General features: G+C 44.0%; 1 protein-coding gene across 2 annotated transcripts in view; it reads right to left on the bottom strand.

Annotated features, from left to right (window-relative positions):
* gpbp1l1 (GC-rich promoter binding protein 1-like 1) overlaps window positions 1–20,347 on the bottom strand; it is an 85,651-nt gene extending 65,304 nt beyond the window's left edge. The window contains exon 1 of one of the 2 annotated variants that reach the window (XM_048539825.2): window positions 20,110–20,347. The gene's annotated coding sequence lies outside the window, so the exon portion shown is untranslated. The remainder of the gene's footprint in view (window positions 1–20,109) is intronic. The other variant, XM_048539826.2, reaches the window with a different exon arrangement.
* Between the last annotated feature and the right edge of the window lie 866 nt (window positions 20,348–21,213).

The raw sequence follows: 21,213 nt of genomic DNA, 5'->3' as shown, positions 1-21,213 counted from the left end.
GCAAAGTGAATATCAGATCAGTTATGTCAAGGAACTGAGCCACCTCTTCCTGTTCTTATTTTTCTATAGTCTTACTTCATGAAGTGGCAATCTAATAAAACTATCAAACAACAACAATTCTTGGAACTTTAGCTTTATCAACCAATAAATCAAACCCAGAAGGCTAGACCTCAGAATGTCATGACTTTGGAGTTTTCAACCCAATTCTGAGCATGACACTTTAGAAAGGATATTAAGCGCGTGGAGAGTGTTTTTTAAAAAAATGTGACTCGTAGGATGTCCTGAGTTGCCCATGAGAAAGTGGTGATGAGCTGCCTTCTTAAACCACTGCCGTCCATTTGCTGTAAGTCGACCCACAATGCCTTCAGCGAGAGAATTCCAGGATTTTGACCCAGCAGCCGTGAAGAAATAGCAATTTATGTCCACATCAGGATAGTGAGTAGCTTGGAGGGGAAGTTGCAGATGTTGGTGCTCTCATGTGTTTGTTGCCCTTGCCCTTCTAAATGGAAGTGGGTCATGGGTTTGAAAGGTGCTGCGTAAGGATCTTTGACAAACGCCTCCAGTGCTTCTTGTTGACAGTACATGCTGCCACTACTGAAAATCAGTGGTGCAGGGATGGATGCTTATGGACATCCACTCAAGCATGAGATTGAATAGAACGATAGCAGGAACGATGGAACCACTTATCTGAGGAAACTGGTGAGGATACGGTCGTTTTCCTTCAAGAGGATAAAGGTAAAAAGGGGAGATTAAATAAAAGATTATTCAACTTTGTGATTTACTGCGGTTAGATAAGAAATTGTTGCTTACTAAATTTCATGCCAATGGAAGAGGTCACAAATTATAATTTAAGAATAGTTGGCAATGGCAGGAGGGGCGGTGGTATTGTTGCAGCCGAATGGGTGAATATTTTTTAAAAAGAGAATTCTAATGTTATGATCGGGAATGCAGTATCTGGGTGAAAGCAGAGTCAATAATTTTCTTCAGGAGAAAACTGAATATACATCTGACATAAACTATGCTTCATTAAAGCCACATTTCAGTGATTTGGTAACAATTTCCCAGCAATTTCTTGCTTTTGATTGTTTCAGATCTGCAGCATGCACAATACTTTGTTTCACTACAGCAGTGCTGTGATCAGAGTTTTAGACATCATTATCAGAGGTAAAGGGATAGACAGTTATGGGGAGACATCTAAATGTGTTAGATGGCCAGCCTTGGTCATGTTGAATAGTGAAGTCCAAAGATGGGCAGGTTAGATAGATTGGCCATGCTAAATTGTCCATTGTATCCAGGGATGTGTAGGCTAGGTGGAGTAGCCATGGAAATGTCTATATTCCAACTGTACTGAAATGGGACAAACCGTTTGCAAAAGTGTAGTGATGGATGAACACAGCAGGCCAAGCAGCAGAGGAGCAGGAAGGCTGATGTTTGGGGCGTAGGCCCTCCTGCAGAAATGGGGGCGGGGAAAGGGGGTTCTGAAATGAATAGACAGAGAGGGGGAGGCGGATAGAAGATGGATAGAGGAGAAGATAGGTGGAGAGAACAGGTCAAAGAGGCGGGGATGGAGCCAGTGAAGGTGAGTATAGGTGGGGAGGTAGGGAGGATGGACAGGTCAAAGGGGCGGCATGAGGTTAGGAGGTAGGAGCTGGAGGATGGGATAGGTAGGAGGAAGGACAGGCTAGGGAGGTGGGGATGAGCTGGGCTGGTTTTGGGATGCGGCAGGGGGAGGGGAGATTCTGAAGCTTGTGAAGTCCACATTAATACCATTGGGCTACAGGGTTCCCAAGCAGATTATGATTTGCTGTTCCTACAACCATCGGGTAGCATCATTGTGGCACTGCAGGAGGCCTAGGATGGAAATGTCATCTGCGGAATGGGAGGGGAAGTTGAAATGGTTCGCAACCGAGGGGGGGCAGTTGTTTAGTGTGAACTGAACGTAGGTGTTCTGCAAAGCGGTCCTCAAGCCTCTGTGGCCTCCTCTACATCAGAAACGAAGCAAACAGGAACAGCAGATGCAGGACACCACATTAGCAGATGCAGAAGTGAACATTTGCTTGGTGCGGAAAGTCTTCGTGGGGCCTGGGATAGGAGCGGGGTGGGAAGAGGAGGAGTGTAGGGGCAGGTGTAGCACTTCCTGCGGTTGCAGGGATAAGTGCCGAATGTGGTGGGGCAGGAGGGGAGTGTGATGCGGACAAGGGAGTCACAGAGAGACTGGTCCCTCCGGAAAGCAGACAAGGGTGGGGAGGGAAAAATGTGTCTTTGGAGGTGGGGTAGGACTGCACATGGTGGAAGTTTCAGAGGATGATGTGTTGGATCCGGAGGTTGATGGGGTGGTACGTGAGGACGGGGGCTGGGGGGGGGGGGGGATTCTGTTTTGGTTGTTGTTGCGGGGAGGGAGCGTGAGGGATGAGTTGCGGGAAATATGGGAGACACAGTCGAGGGCATTCTTGTCCGCTGCCAGGGGGACGTTGCGGCCCTTGAAAAACAAGGACATCTGAGATGTATGGGAGTGGAATGCCTCATTCTGGGAGCAGATGCGGCGGAGACAAAGGAATTGGGAATAGGGGATCGCATCTTTGCAGGAAGGTGGGTGGGAGGTGGTTTATTCTAGGTAGCTGTGGTCGTCGGTGGGCTTAAAACGGATATCTGTTACTAGGTGGTTGCCCGAGATGGAGACAGAGGGGTCCAGGAAGGTGAGGGGTGTGTTGGAGATGGTCCAGGTGAACTTGAGGTTGGGGTGGATGGTGTTGGTCAGTGGATGAACTGACTTCCTTGTGGGAGCATGAGGCGGCGCTGATACAGTCACTGTAACGGAGGAAGAGGTGGGCTTTCGGGATTGTGTAGCTACAGAAGGAGGATTGTTCCACATAACCTACAAAGAGGCAGGCATAGCTTGGGCCCATGGTCACCTCCTTTGTCTGTAGTAAGTGGGAGGAATTGAAAAAGAAGTTGTTGAAGGTGAGGATGGGATTGGCTAAGTGGATGAGGGTGTCAGTGGAGGGGGTCTGGTCGGACCTGCGTGACAGGAAGAAGCGGAGGGCCTTTAGGACATCTGTATGAGGAAATGCAGGTGTATCGGGACTGGACGTCCATAATAAAAATGAGGTGTTGGGACCAGGGAATTGGAAGTTCTGGAGGTGATACAGGGCTTGGGTGGTGTCACAAACGTAGGTAGGGCGTTCCTGGACCAAGGGGGAGAAAATGCAGTCCAGATAAGTGGAGGTGAGTTCGGTGGGGCAGAAGCAGGTGGAGACAATGGGTCGACCAGGGCAGGCAGGTTTGTGGATTTTACGAAGGAGAGAGAAGTGGGCAGTGCGGGTTTGGGGAACAATGAGGTTGGAGGCTGTGGGTGGGAGGTGACCTTAAGTGATGAAGTTGTGGATGGTTTGGGAGATGACGGTTTGGTGGTCAGGGGTGGAGTCATGATCAAGGAGGCGGTAGGTGGTGGTGGTGGTAAGGGAGAGGTGGCATCTGGCCTCAGCGATGTAAAGGTCAATGCGCCATACCACAACTGCACCTCCCTTGTCCATGGGTTTTAAGGTGAGGTTCGGATTGGAGCGGAGGGCTGCACGCTCTGCAGGGGAATGGTTGGAGTGGGTGAGGGGGTAGAGAGGTTGAGGCAATTATCTCCAACTGCTGTTGTGACAAAGAGGTTGAGGGAGGGTTGGAGGACTTGAGGTGGTGTCCAGGAGGAGGGGGGTGTGTTGGAGGCAGGAAAAAGGGGTCAGTAGAGGGAGGATTAGGCTCATGGTTGAAGTAGTAAGCGCGGAGGCAGAGGAAAAACTGCTCTATGTCCAAACATGACCAATATTCGTTGATGTGCGGGTGGAGGGAGACAAAGGTGAGCCCTTACTGAAGATGAACGGTCAGTCCTCAGTAAAAGGGAGAGGTCTGGAGGGATGGTGAAGACTCAGCAGGGCTGAGTGTTGCTGTCTACTCTGGAGCTGCTGGCTGTGGAGGCGGTGGGCGGAGTGATGTCAGTGTCAGCTGTAGGCAGAGGTGGTGCATCCTCATGTCTCTGGTGCTGGCCTCGGGAAATGGAGGTGGTGGCATCAGCAGTGGTGTCGTTGGCATTTGCTGTCCCGAAGAAGTGGTGTACCCAGCATCGGAGGAGGTGATGTCATCCATGGTTGCTCCGACAGTGGCCACATTCCCAATGGCAGTGGGCGCATTGTGGGGAAGGTCCTGGGTCGGGTTGGAGATGTGGGAGGTGGACGACGCCCATTTTGGGTGGTAGGCCCCACTAAGTTTACTGTACTTATAGCTTTACTGGATACAAACCTGAGTAGAATTGAGAGTTCAGGTTGTAGATCCGACAAAGATTTCAAAATCTCCCCTCCCCCTACCGCTTCCCAAAACCAGCCCAGCTCATGCCCGCCTCCCTAACCTGTCCATCCTCCTACCTATCCCATCCTCCATCTCCTACCTCCTAACCTCATGCCGCCTCTTTGACCTGTCCGTCCCCTCTATCTTCTATCCGCCTCCCCCTCTCTGTCTATTCATTTCAGAACCCCCTTTCCCCGCCCCCATTTCTGAAGGAGGGCCTAGGCCCGAGACATCAGCCTTCCTGCTCCTAAGATGCTGCTTGGCCTGTGTTCATCCAGCTCTACATCTTGTTAACTCCAAATCAGCAACCATGGTTTCCAAAGGAACAAAACATTCCGCTACATCTTTAAACTTTCTTGACACTAAAAACAGCAAGATCATAGGGATCAACTTAAAACTAGTTCAGTCACCAAACTTCAAAAAGGCTTACACATTTCAATATTCTTCGACTCCAAATTGCTTTTTCTTCACACACTAATCCACTTACACCAGTGTGAGAAAGTCAGAGTCTTTCGTTAAATTATAGTTAAGTACAATAAAGAATACCTTAAGAAAAATAAGAAAATCTGACTGTATTTTGTGATCTTAGCATTCGAACAGTCAACACACTGAACTGGCAAGTATGCCTTTTTCAAATCAACTGTGGTGGTCAAACGTGGAGTCGGAGAAAGTAAAGACTAGATCTACCTAAATAACTCTTTCACAGAGCTGGCACAGGCACAAACAGCACAGAAGGCCTTTTGCTTCAAGCTTCAATCTCTGCCTCAGTCAAATTAGTCCAGGTCCCTTTGTCACCTTGCACAATGACAAACCATTCCAAATATTCACTCTTACTTGGCAAGGAACAAGCTGCCAGACAATTCCTACTTCTGTGAGATGTCAATAGGATAACATCCCATTAATTTTTATGCTCCTTAGCTGCTCACACAGGGCTATGTGGAAACGAACTTAAACTGTCTGCCCCAAAAGGATTGGGTGGGGAATGTTTGTAAAGGTGTGAGACTTCTATAAAGGGGTGAAACTTCTGTAAAGGTATGAAACTTCTCTTTCTACTGAAGTGGCCAGGTCAGTGACCGTTGTTCAAGCCAGGGAGTTCGGTGGGTTGAAATCACATTCTGTTGTTATCAGTCACTTCGTGAACGATCAATGCTGTATTCTGTTCTCTTTATGTTCCAAATGTAGCAATTCCTTTATGTGTCAGCCAAAAGAGAGTACAAAAAGCGGGGACTGCCCACTGTTCGGGGAGAATCACTTATGGAACTCAGCACTCTGCTGGGTTGTGTACAGTGATCTTCCACAGCTTGTACTTGCTTAATAATAAAAGGATAGCGTTTCTGTAGCCAGGTCAGTGTCTTGCTATTGCATCAAGTCTCTGAGGGTCTCCCAAAAATGAACCTAACATCTGCATAGTTCAAACACCTCTGCCCGATCCTTTCCAGTCCACCAAACTGAAATAATCAACTTGGGCAAACTACCCATACCTAAATGTACTTGATATACTTCTGAAATGTCTCCTCCTTGACATTTACTGAATTCTTTCATGGGGTGTGAGCATCGTTTGCTGCCCATCCCTGACTGTCTTTGAACTGAGTGGCGTGCTAATCAGAATGTAGTAAGGAGAGTTACAGTGCTGCAAGTGTAAAGTCACCAGAAGCCAAACCAAGTAGTAATGGCAGATTTTCTTCCCTCTTTTGCCAATTACCTTACCTCTGTGCCCTCTGCTTATTAAATTGTATGCCAGTCGAAGTAATTTATTCTTATCCAGTGTACCACAACTCCTCACAATCTTTGTTAAATTCTCTATCTTCTTTGTGGAAAATAATCGCTGCCTCTTCAGTTTGCTCAACTAGATGGAGTTCCCTTGTCCGTGATGTCATTCTAGTTGATCACCCCACAATTTGTACAAAAGGCTAAACATCTTTCCTAAGGTTCATGGTCAGAAATGGGCACAATACTCCAAACTAATGATTTTCTGAAGGCTTGGTACAGTTTCTGTACACACTTCCTCTAGTTTTGAAACCAAGGATCAAATAATTTTTAATAGTTTTATTGGATTGCCCGGCCACCTCTTAAGATATGCATGCATGAATCCAGAGAACTTGTGTCTGCACCCCTTTTAAAAATGAAAATTTCTAGTTTTTTTATGTTAGTGGCCAACACTGATTTTATGACAAATCAATGACAGTTTCATGGCAACCATTACTGGATCTAGCTTTGATTTCCAGATTTATTCGTTGACTTTAAATTCCACCAGTTACCACTGTGAAACATGAACCCATGTCCTCAAAGCATTAACCCGCGTCTCTGGATCAGTATTCAGTGATGTTACCACAAAGCCACGCTATACAATACTTTGAACTTAACAGAGCCAAATCTTTAACTAAACTTGGATAACTAAGATTCTTTAAACTAGAAATCATTTTTATAGATATCCTCCAAAACTTGGCCAAAATCAACATTCTTGTGAAGGACAAATTGGACACACCACTCCTATTGGTCGAACCAATGATCTTGATGACAGATTTGTACTGTTGTATGAAACCAAACAGGAACAGGCCCTTCATCTCACTGTGCTTGCACTGGCCACGATGCTATTGTAAGCTAATCCAACTCCCTGCCTGTTCATGCATCTGTCTAAATGCTTAAAACGTTGCTATCACAACTGCTTCTAATGCCTTCCCTACACCTATTTGTGTAAAATACTTGCCTTGCACATCTTTATAAAAACTTTTCCTCTCTACTTTAAACCTATGCTTCCTAGTATTTGATATTCCCAGTCTGGAGGAATGAAACAAGTCCAACTATCTATCTTAGCGACACCTCTCAATTTTATATACTTCTATCATGTCACTCCTCAGTGTCTGAGAGTCTAACAAAAATAATCCAACTTTGTTCAACCTGTTGTTATAGCTATACACTCCAATTCGGGCAACATCCTGGCAAACCTCTTTTGCACACTTTGTATAACGTCCACATCCCTCTTATATTGTGATGTCCAGAACTGCACACGATACTGAAAATGTGGCCTAACTGTAATTTAATATAATTTTTTAGTTCTGAAGGGTGACTGGATCCAAAAAGTGTTAATTCTGATTTATTGCCAAGGATGCTGTCAGTTCAGCTGAGTTTTTCCATCCATTTCCATTTATGTCCAGTTTTATACAGTTGCGACAAGGGTTGCCAACACATATACGCAGTGCCTCAACAAATGAAAGTAAGCATACCCTATGTCTTCTCTACTACCTTATCCTTTTATATTGTCACTTTTAGGGAGCCACAGACGTGCACCCAAGATCTCTCTGTATGTCAGTACTCTTAAAGGGTCCTGATGTTTATAGTACACTTTCCTTTTCTATTTGACCTCCCAAAACTGTCACCTCACATGCGTCTGGATGAAGCTCGGCCATTCGTTTGCCTAACTTCCCATCTGATCTACATCTTCCTGTATCCTTTCGCAAACTTCCCCCATTACCCGCAATTCTAATTTTCATGTAATCTGCAAACTTACTAATCAGACAACCTATATTTTCAGCCAAATCATATCTCTACCCTTGTACCCCTATATGTAATATATGGAGAGATATCTGTATAAACAAGAGGTCCGAGCAATGATCTTTGTGGAACATGTTTGGTCACAGGCCTCAAGTCAGAAAATCACCAATGCACAATCACTGTCTTCTACGACCAAGTCAATTTTGTATTGTATCACCCAAATCACTGTGAACCCCGTGCAATCTTTTGGATCAGGTTACCAGGAGAGATTTTGTTGAGTGTTTCAGTAAAATCCACAGTGACAAGATGGGTTGCCTCATCCTCACTCACAAAAAAACTCAAAATATTATCAGACAAGCCCTCCCTTGCACAAAGCCAAGTCCAATGCAATAAGTCCATTCTTTTACAATTCAATAAGTTCCTTTAAGATATACTGAGTGGTTCTCTTTCCTATTACTCAATACCTCAATTGCTGTAGCTAGGACTTTATATTAGTTCTGAACTCAGAATAATAATGTATACACTAACACCCAGGTCCTGTTCTAACTCAATTAGTCTGACTGTTATTCCTTTTAAGTGACAGGCACATTCAGAGTCAGTCCTATTCACATGAATCACACTGTATTTATCTACATTAAATGCCGTATCATTTTTAAGACACATTCACCAAATGCATTTTTTCCCTCCCCACACTAGGTTGCATTCCTTTCCAGCCATAGCTGCTGGATTAATTTTAGTGTCATGAGCAAACTCACTGAGCACATTCCCAACACCACCATCCAGGTCATTATAAACAAAGTGAAGTGAGCCGAACACCAATCCTGGGTCCAGAGTGACCCCAACATTTGGGCTGATTCACCACCATTAACTGAGAAAATGAAACATGCAATAATGAGATCAATAAGAAATTGATGAATACAAGTGTTGAAGAAAACTTCAAAGTAATCTAAAAAATTTAATGATTTTAACTTCACTAAGATAAAGTTAATCCTGAAGAAAATAAAGTCTCCCTTTAAGTATCCAGTTACTAGTTCAGGGTGGAACTACAATTAAGCACAAAAGATCCAAATGCAACAGAAAAAAAAACACAACCCACAATCAGTCACCTGGCCAATTTGTTCAAGCTCAGCTCATCAGAGAGGCAAATAGCACATCCCTAATTAGTTCCTATTTCATTCCCCAACTACAGTCACAACAGCTACAAATTAGCAGACAAGTTCAGTACAGTCATTGAAAAAACGTAAGTCTTGAGGCTTAAATAAACTGCTAAGTTACCTAGATTCAATGTACTAGTTCAGTAACACACCAAGCTCAACAAATACAAACGAAATCTATCGATTTTATACATCCGACAGTATTGCTGAAAGATACAATGCCTAAGGACAGGAGTATTGCATCGTCTTCCACATACAGCAAACAGAGGAATCTGTACCTGCAACTCAGCCAAAGGTCATAAAGTTTTATTGCTGTAAGATAAAATTGAGTTAGAAGGTATTTTCATTTTCTGCAGAAGCCTCTTTGATTTAAGTAGCAAAACTACTTTTCCCCCTTTCTTCCAATGCAATGTCAGACAGTGAAGTGTGATGGACATTTGTTTTAAATAGGACTGGTCTCTATTGTTATCATTCAAATATTGGCAAACTAGCCCACTTGCCAAAGGGATGCTATCCATCAAATTTTGCAGAAAACACAATTATAGGTTGCTGCATTAAAGCAAGACGGGGGCATGTGAATATTTTAATAGCCAATGCACCTAAATGAATGTCACCCCATAGCTACTCACTTTGAAAGAACTAAGGAGGTCTTAAAACTATTTCTAGCACTTCGACATGTTACACCTGATCCATAGAATGTGTCAAGATTTTAAGTTGGAATCTGATGACCCACCAGGAAATATGGACCGAGACCAGCAAATCTCTGTTTTGATCATGTTAACAAACTCAAAGTGAAAGAACCATTCTTCGATTTCCATTGTTTCTCAATCGTTTTGAGCAAAAGACCAAGTATTTCTCAGAAAAAATGCTCCTGGCTCACAAGATCCTCAAGCTATCCAGATTGTGGCTATAGACTCATGGTCCTGATTAAACCCCACATATAATACTGGCACAAATCTGATTTAATGTCATTAGAAATGTTTCACTAGCGTTAGCTTCGCAAATCAAGGAGACACCACAGTTAAATGTGCACTGCTGCTGCTTTTTCTGATAAACTTGTTCCATAATATATAACTCAAATCACACTACAGTGCTTAATTTACTACTTTTCAATGCTTAAAACAGTCAAGATACTTTAGGTTGCATGAAATAATCTAGACGTATAAAGGCACGTTCTAGTTCGTCAGATGCAAATGAATTTTCAAATTCAAAAAAGGAAGAAGGGAATTCAGAAAGAACGAAAGAACATGAATACAAGCGAGTTTCAGATCCTCACGACATCACTGAGTACTTCACAATGTGTAGTCACCCTCATGTGCAGCCAATCTGCGTACAGAATGATTCCTCAAAACAGCAAAAAGATAAGTGATCAGATTATTAGGATAGGTAGTCAGAATTGCAGATGCTGGAGAATCTGAGATAACAAAGCATAGAGCCGGATGAACCCAGTAGGCCAAGCAGCATGCTGTTTTCATCCAGCTCTACGCCTTGTTATTCAATAAATTGGTTATACCAAACTGGTTTGTTTAATGGCCTTCACATCAGCAATTCACTCTAACCTCAGAATCTGCAGTTGAACATCAGAGCCATCTGATATAGATCTAGAAATCATGATCAAAATTTTGTTTCATTGGTGCCACCTTTGACCAATAGGTCCAGTCTTGAGGGCCAGAGGTGAGAAAGTAAATTTATTCTAAGATGACGGGGTAATCAAAGTGAGCAAATGACTTTTAGTTGACTACGTTCTCATTTTCAGGGGACTGATTTAGTAGATGTGGAGCATGTTTCCCCCTGTGGTGCAATCAAGGATAAAAAGGTCATAGTTTAAGGATAGAGGATGCCAATTTAAAAACAAAGAAGAGCAGAAATTACTCCTCTCAGAGGGTGACGATTGTGTGGAATTCAATACCCCAGAATGCAGTGGCCACTGGGACACTGACTAAGTTGGAGGAGATGGAGATTCATTCAGTGATGGGTTAAAGGGTAATGGGGAGCCAACAGCAAAGTGGGATTGAGACAGAGATGAGATGAGCCATGACTGCACTGAATGGCGGAGCAGTCTTGAGGGTCGACCTGTCTACTCTTGCTCCTAACTCTCTGTTCACACACACACACACACACACCCCCAAGACCACATCAGTAAAAATGATCATTACTCAGCCCTGAAAGATAAATTCACCTCCATCTGCAAAATGCACAGAATATCATGAACACCATGTAGTGACAAACTGATAATAGTCCTACGAGGCTAAAACTGTGAATCTAAGAGACAGAATGGACAGTCAGCAGCAGTAGAATTGTTCTTAACCATGGCCTCCTAACTAAGCACAGCTTAAACAACCCAAGAAACAAATCTTGGCTCCACTGCAAGTGTAGAAGGCCATGCCAAGATAGATAGATATTTAGGATGAGCATGCAGCATGAACATGCCCATTCTCAAAGATGTCCAAATACAAACGGCTACAAAGGGACATTGATAGAATGCAGAGCTGGGCCGAGAAGTGGCAGATGGAGTTTAACCCTGCAAAGTGAGAGGTGATTCATTTTGGAAAGAAAAATTTCAAAGCAGAATACAGAGTTAACGGAAAGATTCTTGGCTGTGTGGAGGAGCAGAGGATCTTGGCGCTCACGTTCACAGCTCCCTTAACACCACCAGCCAGGTGGATAGGGTTGTTAGGAAGGTGTATGGTGTGTTAGCTTTCAATAATAGAGGGATTGAACTCAAGAGTGGTGAAGTTATGCTACAGCTATACAAAAGCCTGGTTTGGCCACATCTGGAGTATTGTGTCCAGTTCTGGTCACTTCATTACAGGAAAGATACAGAAGCGTTGGAAAAGGTGCAGAGGAGGTTTACCAGGACGTTGCCTAGAGTGGAGGGAAGGTCTTACAAAAGAAAGGTTGAGTGCGCTAGGACTTTTCTCTTTAGAACGATGAAGGATAACAGGTGACTTGATAGAGGTGCACAAAGTGATCAGAGGTACAGATAGAGTGGACAGCCAGAGACTTTTTCCTAGGGTGGGAGGTAGCTTTTATGAGGGGATGTAGTTTTAAAAAGTGAAAGGAGGTAGATTCTTTACTGAGAGAGCGCGGCAGGGGTGTGAAATGCATTGCCGGAGAGGGTAGTGGAGTTGGCCTCATTAGGGGCACTTAAGCCGCTATTAGATAGGCATATGGATGCTAGTATAAGGTAGGGGTGGGTGTTAGACCTTAAGTTTAGGGTAAAACTTTGGCACAACATTGTGGGCCAAAGGGCCTGTACTGTTCTATGTTCTAGAATACAAACACAAGAAGCCTCCTGAAATGTTGGTACATGAATTCAGCCAAAACATTAATTCTCCACAACTGATATACGAGAAACAGTGACCAAGCACTTGGATAAGTACCAGCTCAGCAGGACAAAAATTGCTTTCTTTCACTCTTGCATAGAAGGCAAGGTCAGCCATCTACTCCCAACTATCCTTGGTCAGGAAACTGCAGGTTTTTCAGCCAATGATTGTAAAAGGAACAACAATATACTTCTAAGTATGATGTGTAGCCTGTACGGAAAATAACAGTTGGTAGCGTTCTGCATTTACTGTTGTTCTTCTAGACGGTGGGAAAAACAGCTGGAAGGTACTATGAAGTGAGGCTTGGTGAACTGCTGCAGTGGATTTTGGAAGGAACAGTTGGAAGGATGCTGGGAATGAATGTTGAAGGTGAGAGATGGTTGCGCCAATCAAACAGGGTGCTTGTTCTTTAAAAAGGCGATATTGAGCTGGACTGTGATTAGAGTTGTACTCTTCCAGACAAATGTGAAGTGTTTCATTACGCTCTTAACTTGGGCCTTGGTGAATCAGGAGAGTTACTTGCCTCAAATTTCTAATCCTGTTCTTGTAAACACAGTATTTATACCAGGTAGCAAAGGTGTAGAGCTGGATGAATGCAGCAGGCCAAGCAGCATCAGAGGAGCAGGAAAGCTGACATTTTGGGCCAAGGCCATTTTTCTGAAGGAGGGTCCAGGCCCGAAATGTCACCTTTCCTGCTCAGCCTGCTACGTTCATCCAGCTCTACACCTTGTTATCTCAGATTCTCCAGCATCTGCAGTTCCAACTATCTCAAACAATTTATACCAGGTAGCTCAACACCATTTTCGCTGAACAGTAACACCAAGTATGTGCTGGTGAGGATTTCAGCAATAGTCATCACAGAATCCCTATCGTGTGGAAGCAGGCATTTAGCCCATCACATCCCTGTGTTAAACATCAAGGAGCTAATGGTTCAACTCACTGTCCTTGGTCATTGCCGGTCATTTACTTTCCCCTCGATGCTGCTGCCCAAATTGGCACACAATATTCCAAGAAGTATTGCCCTGAACTTCTGCCATATATCCTTTTGCAGGAAGAAATACAACAAGGTTCCTAAATAAGAAATGACAAGTAATGTGATAACATTGCTCTTAAGTGAAATGGTCTGCCTCTTTCCACCTTCCCTTCTCTCCCAAAGTCATGGGCCAACGTTAGCAACTGGCTGAGCCTACCGACTTTCCCCTTAAAGCAGCACTGCCCAGAGGGATACTGCGTCCTGATGGTTTTGAGCACATTCCCTCTTTGCAAACAGTATGCCTGCCTGCACAGACTGCGCATGTCTGAGAAGCTGCTGCTCACTAGTCTGTTACACTCAAGCCAGACACAGAGGTGGAAGGATGTAGTGCAACCAGAGAAGTGGCGTGAATTTAAATTCTTACACCATATCACAATGTTATTCAGTGAAGGAAGACACAGGTAGGTTCAGCCAGTTCCTAAAGCTGGCCCACTGAGTTTGAGAGACGGGAAGGTGGAAAGAGGTAGACTATTTTAAATTATGAGCTGTGTGATCACATTACTTGTCATTTCTTATTTAAGAACCTTTTTGTGTTTCTCCCTGCAAAAGGATATGTTTGGAACCTGAGCTGTTTTATTTCCTCACCCCCATTCTTGTTCCTTGAACTTGGTGCACATTTTAAATGTAATTCGACTGAAGGATGGAAACAATTTGAGCGAACCTTGCCTGTTACATTAGCCTATGTCTGAATATTGTCGAGATGATGCCCCATATATGCATAGTGAAATACTCTATCTGAAGAAATACAAATAGTACCAGACACTATGCAATCAAAAGCACTATATTCTACCTTACGAATCCATGATGCAAGAAAGCACACTGACAAGTAGTTGAATATGACTGCGTCACAGACACTACCTGAGTAGCGATTGAGTGCGGTTATTGCAGGACATTTTACTTAATGCGAGGTAGATTTCCAACTAGTGGAAAGTTTTCCTGCTGAATTAAGTTCTCTCGGGTCCCTAATATCACACTCAATCAAATGTTATCATGTTGTCAAGGCTCAATTCTAGAAGACTATATCTGCACCATCAACCCCATTCCAAAGAGACAATCACATTTGCTCAACTCATTACTGCTGAGACAATCAGCTGATCAGTTTCCTTGAATACTGTTTTGTCCCTATCATCATCCCTGGCTTAAACATTAAAACCTTGATCTCAGCTTTTCTTGATTACAACTGAAGTACATTATTTCTCCCTTCAACAGGATAGATACAAACATCTTTTGTTGTACACAGGTCGAAAACAGTTATGACTGGGCAGCATGGTGGCTCAGTGGTTAGCAGTGCTGCTTGACAGTGCCTGGGACTCAGGCTTGATTCCAGCCTTGGGTGACTGTCCATGTGGAGTTTGCATTTTCTCCCCAATACTGCGTGGGTTTCCTCCAGGTGCTCTGGTTTCCTCCCACAGTCCGAAGATGTGCAGGTTCGGAAGATTGTCCAAGCTTAGTTGGCTGTTGTGTCAGCAATGTGCAAGCTCGGTGGGTTAGCCATGGGGAATGCACAGTTAAGGGATAGCAGGTGGGGTGCTCTTCAAACGGTCACCGTGGACTTTATGGGATGGATGGCCTGCTTCCACACTGTAGCGATTCTATGACTGAGGAGTGGTATTGGTTCCACCTCCTGACAGGATCTTATGCAGTTGTGGACAGAGCAGCTTAGCACCTTGAAGTAGTTTAAAAAAAAACACACCCAGGTCTTCCTCTAGGTCTCTGGATCATTGTTACAATAAACAATGTAATCTGTAAAAGGCCAACGATGGAATAAGCCACGTCCTGTTCAATACAAGAGCCTCATCTAGTTGGGCCAGACTGTGCGGTCTCTACCACACGGGTCGACGCAGGCCCTATAGATCCCTACAGCTGAAGTTAAGATTTGGTTTTGACTCAAGTAGATCAATGTCCATCAGCTCTTTCAGATGTGTGGTTTTAAACTACAGCACCAACACCTTACTTGGTTCCACTCCAACCTACCCAATGCAGTACAACACCAACAATGACTTTTGCTTCCAGCTATCCTCAATCACTACCTCATACCATATCAATATTTTGCTCTGGACCACAATCTATTCTTCATGTATATTATCCATGAGATTGCGCCAGTGTACAACCGTGGGCTGGCAATCCACTCATTTCAATTCTGTCATACAAAAAAGCAGCTAACCACGTAGATACTGAGAATTTGAAGTAAAAACAGAAAACATTGGCACTCAGTGGATCAGGCAGAAAGAGAAGCAGACGTTAACATTTCAGGACAGAACTGGTGGAAGGTCATTGAGCTAAAACATTAACTCAATCTCTCTCTCCATCAATGGTGCTTGAGCTGCTAGCACTTTTAGCTTTTTTCACTAATTTTCTGACACTGCCTTTAATTTCATGACATCCATGCTTGTCTGATGTCAAAGTTAAGGATGAGAAAGTTAATCCTTGAACAACATGAGCAAGACAAACACCAATGCCAACACCATACTGTCTGACTTCTATTAAGAGCTTCTTGTTACATGATGAGTCCAAATATGACTGAATTTTATTTCATTTACTGTTGTCATATATACCATGATAGTGATAAGTGTTCACTTGCATGCTATACAGGCAGATCATACCACACAAAGTGCAACAAGGTACAAGGTAGCGGAAGAGAATGCAGACTACAGTGTTACAGAAGAGAGAAAAGCGAGGGCGGGCAAAGGCGAGGGCATGGGGAAAAGCGAGATCAGAATTATCATTTGAGAGATCCATTCAAAAGTCGGACAGTGAGGAAGAAGCTGTTCTTAAATCTGTTCATATGTGTATTCAAACTTTTCTATCTTCTGCCCAATGGAAGAAGGTGGGAGAGAGTAGAGTATAAACAGGTGGGAGAGATCTTTGGTTAGAGATAACAAAAACTGATGATACTAGAATCCAACAAAGACTATCAAATATATCATCTTCAAAACACTTCCACCAACTTCAATTAGACCCCATCACCCAGAATATCCTCCACTCCACTCACCTCTCTGCCTTCCACAGGGACCCTTCCCTTCACCACTCTTGAGCTCACGCCACACTTCCTCCCGCACCACCCCCACCCCCCAACCACTCCAACGACCCTGGTACCTTCCCCGTAACTGTAAAAGAGGCAACACATACCTACCCACATACCAACTCCCTCACCGCAGCCCAGGGCCCCAAACAGTCCTTGCAGGTGAGACAGAGTTTCACCTGTATCTCCTCCAACTTAGTCTACCAGCATCTGGTGCTCCCGTTGTGGTCTGCTCTACAATCGGTGAGACCAAACACAGGCTAGATGACTGTTTCGCTGAGCATCTTCACCTGCTCCACCACGGCCAGCCTAACCTCCCGGTCACTGCCCATTTCAACTCCAACTCCTCCCAACCCCACACTCCCCCTCAACATATCCATCTTCAGTCTCTTCCAGTGCCACAGTGGATCAGATTGCAAATTTGAGGAACAACACCCTATTTTCCTCCAGGGCACCCAAAACTCCAAGGACTTAACACAGTTTGCTAACTTCAAATATCTTTCCCACCAATCACCCAACTCCCTTTCCAGCCCTGCCTCCTCCCTTCCATTTCACCTGCCAACCCTCCCTTCCAGCTAACAACCAGATTCATCCTCCCCAGCAACCAATTAGGTTGTACCTACTACCTGTGTCCACCCATGACCACCATTTTGCCACCTCTATCTGCAGCTCCCCCTACCCCCACATCTAGTCCTGAAGAAGGGTATTACCCAAAATGTTGACTTTTCCCTTTCCTCCAGATGCTGCCTGGCTTGCTGTGTTCTTCCAGCCTCCTGTTTGCCTACTTGACAGAGATCTTGGATTATTTTGGTTGCTTTCCTGAGGCAGCAAGAAATATAAATGGAGTCAATGGATGGAAGAGATAGTAGAAACTGCAGATGCTGGAGAATCTGAGATAACAGGTGTAGAGTTGGATGAATGCAGCAGGCCAAGCAACATCATAGGAGCAGGAAAGCTGACATTTCAGGCCTCGGCCCTTTCTGAAGGAGGGTCTTGGCCCGAAACGTCAGCTTTTCTGCTCCTATGCTGCTGCTTGGCCTGCTGTGTTCATCCAAATCTGCACCTTGTTATCTCTCAATGGACGGAAGGCTGGTTTGCCAGAGTATGTACCCATTAATGCTCAGTGACAGTTAACTGTCAGGCTGCGTTTGGAAGGTATAGCCAGATTGATGCTAATCCATAAATAAATGACAAGAAGTGAACCAACAAATACCTGTCACCTATTTTACCAAGCTGAAACAGGAGCAGTGTGTGTACATGTACTTAGCGTCTGCAAAGAACAGGACTTCTTTATTAATTTACACACTTTCGTATACATACAGAGGGGCCACACTGAGCCTGATTTGACCACCATAAATTGTTTAAATTCTACTTAATCCCTTGCACTCAAGATTATCCAGCAAATATTATCTAATTGCCAAATCATTAGCACACACCAGACGTTTGCAAACTGAAGGGTCACACTGTTTTATGCAACCCTTTGGAAAGTACAGACTGCAAAACTTTAACATAGAGATTAATATTAAGGATGTACAAACAAACTGTGCTGCATACATGGTACTAATGTCAGCCACAAAATCCATCAGTGCTCTGATAATCTTCTGGTAGAAATTTTTCAAAGATTTTATCACCTATTTTCATTGAACAGCAGATCCCCAATTTACCCAACGAAGTTACTTTCAACAAAATGATGTACTCTTCCAGAACCACACAATAGTTTGTTCATAACAATGTGGACAATAGTGTGGATCTATCAGTATTATCTTCATTTGAAACTTAAGTGGTAATCCTGCACTCTGCATGTCTGAGTTCGCTGAGACTGCAGTGTCAATATCATTCAGAATGAGTAGAGAAGATTGATCTTTTAAGTGACAGAAACATCTGCAACAAACTTTCATCTGTCTAGTGCCAGGTCCTCAATCCAGTCTTAACTTTCTTCATAGATAATAAAATGTGAGGCTGGATGAACACAGCAGGCCCAGCAGCATCTCAGGAGCACAAAAGCTGACGTTTCGGGCCTAGGCCCTTCATCAGAGAGAACTTTCTTCAGGTTGGTTGGATGATCTGAGTTCAGATGATCATGTCTTTGATCTGGTTTCAGCTACTTTCAATCTTTCTTTCAGATAGGGTTTGAGTCAAAAAATACAAGCTTTGAAACAGCAGTCAGAGCATCCAACAGGATAGTACACATCTATTCAGACAACCATTGCACATGCTGTATCAAAGGTTCACCAAAACACAGATTCCAGCACACTATACCCAGCAAGCGTAACCTCAAATCCTCTGCTTTGTGGCACTTCTACGTTAAATGTAGATTATATAACAGGAGTTCTGCCAGGTGTATGCATTATATGCAAATATTATTCACATTCTAAAAGCATTTATGAGAAAATTCAAAAGGCTGTTAGCTTCCTCATAATTTCATTACATCCCAGTTGCAGTTCAAAGATGCTGCTGTTTCTGCAAAAATGCCAACAGCAGCGTTTGCTTCCACACCTGGGCAATATCAGGTCGGGCAAATAAAAAGAGCAGTTGTGACACGGAAATGTATTTCTGCATACCCCAATGTGAAGCAAACCTTTTCAGACTTGTGCAAGTAACTTCGAAGGCAAAGAAAATCAAGGCAAATTTAGTGTAGAGATGATATCGTTAACAATCAATTAGAAGAACGACTGCTCTTTAAGCCTACAGAACAGGTTACAATGCATCTAAATTGGTCTGAAAATTAACAGATGTGTTGGAAGTATACTTTATTATCTATAAATGAATGAGGTGCTTGCACTCTCCTCAGCCAAAAAAGGGAAATAAAAAATTATTCCTCCTAGAATGAAATAAAAAACCCACATCATTTGAATCAACAAGTTTAAAAACATCCACTGGCATGGGGAAGATATAACATTCCGACAATCAAACTGAAAGTGTTTTGACACAGAAACAACTCTTCTGCCAGCTCCCATATAAACTGTTGCTAAAAATCAAGAGCTACATTAAAAATTCAACTTGATTGAATTATTTTTAAAAAAACTCAATCCAAGAAAATACAAAACAGCACTACTGTGTTGCCAGTGAATTATGACAACTCTAAAGCATTACAGTTGAAACGCTTCAGAAATCTTTGCACATGAGGGAAGTGTAGTTTTGGTGCGAAGTAATATTGTACAGAACCAGAAATGGCAGCTATGGGTGGCCATACAAACAAACGAGAAGCGACAGCCTCGTGTCAAGCGTGTTATTCATCTTATTTCACACTGTTGTGGGGAATAAAAAAGGAAGGCGAAGGGGAGTTTCCTGACTTTCCAAAAACGACACATTAACAATACACACCTAACAAACAAGCCGTGAGCACATCCAACGTCAAAAGAAAACTTCATAAGTCCACGTCTGCCACGCAGAGTTGAAACTTTTCGTATTGCTTCAATCAAAATCATAAAAACAGTGCACGGTGTGGTGCATAAGTACATACGCAGTGGATTAACAAATGCAAAACGCAAGATAAGGCCAGAGACTAATGTCACGACAGACAAAAAAAACTTGACCAAACATTCTAAACCTTTCCCATTTGAGAAAGAAGTTAGAGAACAAAAATACGCGGTGAATATTTTCCTTTTGGTCCGTAAACACCAACAATAATAAGTGATGAAAGGGGGATGCAAAGAGGCTGCTAAAACCACGATAATGATAATAACAACAAACACTGGGACCAAGATGGCGACAAAGCAGGCTGCAGGGCAATAACATTGGCTGCCTACCCACCTCCACAGTGAGAAATACTCAGCGTCAGTCTCCTCTGATTCGAATGCTTTCTTCGTCTTCTCTCTCTCTCTCCAGGCCTGCGTATCAACCCAATGTATTTCCGAGGGATCAGTGTTTATTTTTTTTAAAAAATATACTTCTCTCATGAGCCAGTCCAATGCTGCTGCACCGCAGCTTTTTTTTTTCCCTCTCTGGATGCTCGCGCTCGACACTCCTGCCACTCGCTCGCGCTCATGCGCGCGGGGATTCCACCAAAACACGGAAGGAGGCGACCGCGAACGCGCGTCACGTGCTGCTTCGACGTCTACGTCACAGTCAGGGGCCCATTGTTGTGTTTCGCTGGGTGCCAATCATCCGAATCCCGGGGAGGTGTGTTTGTTTCAGTGATAATAGGAACTGCAGATGCTGGAGAATTCCAAGATAATAAAGTGTGAAGCTGGATGAACACAGCAGGCCAAGCAGCATCTCAGGAGCACAAAAGCTGACGTTTCGGGCCTAGATCCTTCATCAGAGAGAGGGATGGGGAGAGGGAACTGGAATAAATAGGGAGAGGGGGAGGCGGACCAAAGATGGATAGAGGAGAAGATAGGTGGAGAGGAGAGTATAGGTGGGGAGGTAGGGAGGGGATAGGTCAGTCCAGGGAAGACGGACAGGTCAAGGAGGTGGGATGAGGTTAGTAGGTAGATGGGGGTGCGGCTTGGGATGGGAGGAAGGGATGGGTGAGAGGAAGAACAGGTTAGGGAGGCAGAGACAGGTTGGACTGGTTTTGGGATGCAGTGGGTGGAGGGGAAGAGCTGGGCTGGTTGTGTGGTGCAGTGGGGAGAGGGGACGAACTGGGCTGGTTTTGGGATGCGGTGGGGGAAGGGGAGATTTTGAAGCTGGGGAAGTCTACATTGATACCATTGGGCTGCAGGGTTCCCAAGCGGAATATGAGTTGCTAGATGCCACCCGAAGGTTGCAGGAACAGCAACTCATATTCCGCTTGGGAACCCTGCAGCCCAATGGTATCAATGTGGACTTCACCAGCTTCAAAATCTCCCCTTCCCCAACCGCATCCCTAAACCAGCCCAGTTCGTCCCCTCCCCCCACTGCACCACACAACCA

This window comes from Stegostoma tigrinum, chromosome 8, assembly GCF_030684315.1.
Source record: "Stegostoma tigrinum isolate sSteTig4 chromosome 8, sSteTig4.hap1, whole genome shotgun sequence".
NCBI classification, from domain to species: Eukaryota; Metazoa; Chordata; class Chondrichthyes; order Orectolobiformes; family Stegostomatidae; genus Stegostoma; species Stegostoma tigrinum.
This window is presented reverse-complemented; position numbering and strand designations above follow the sequence as displayed.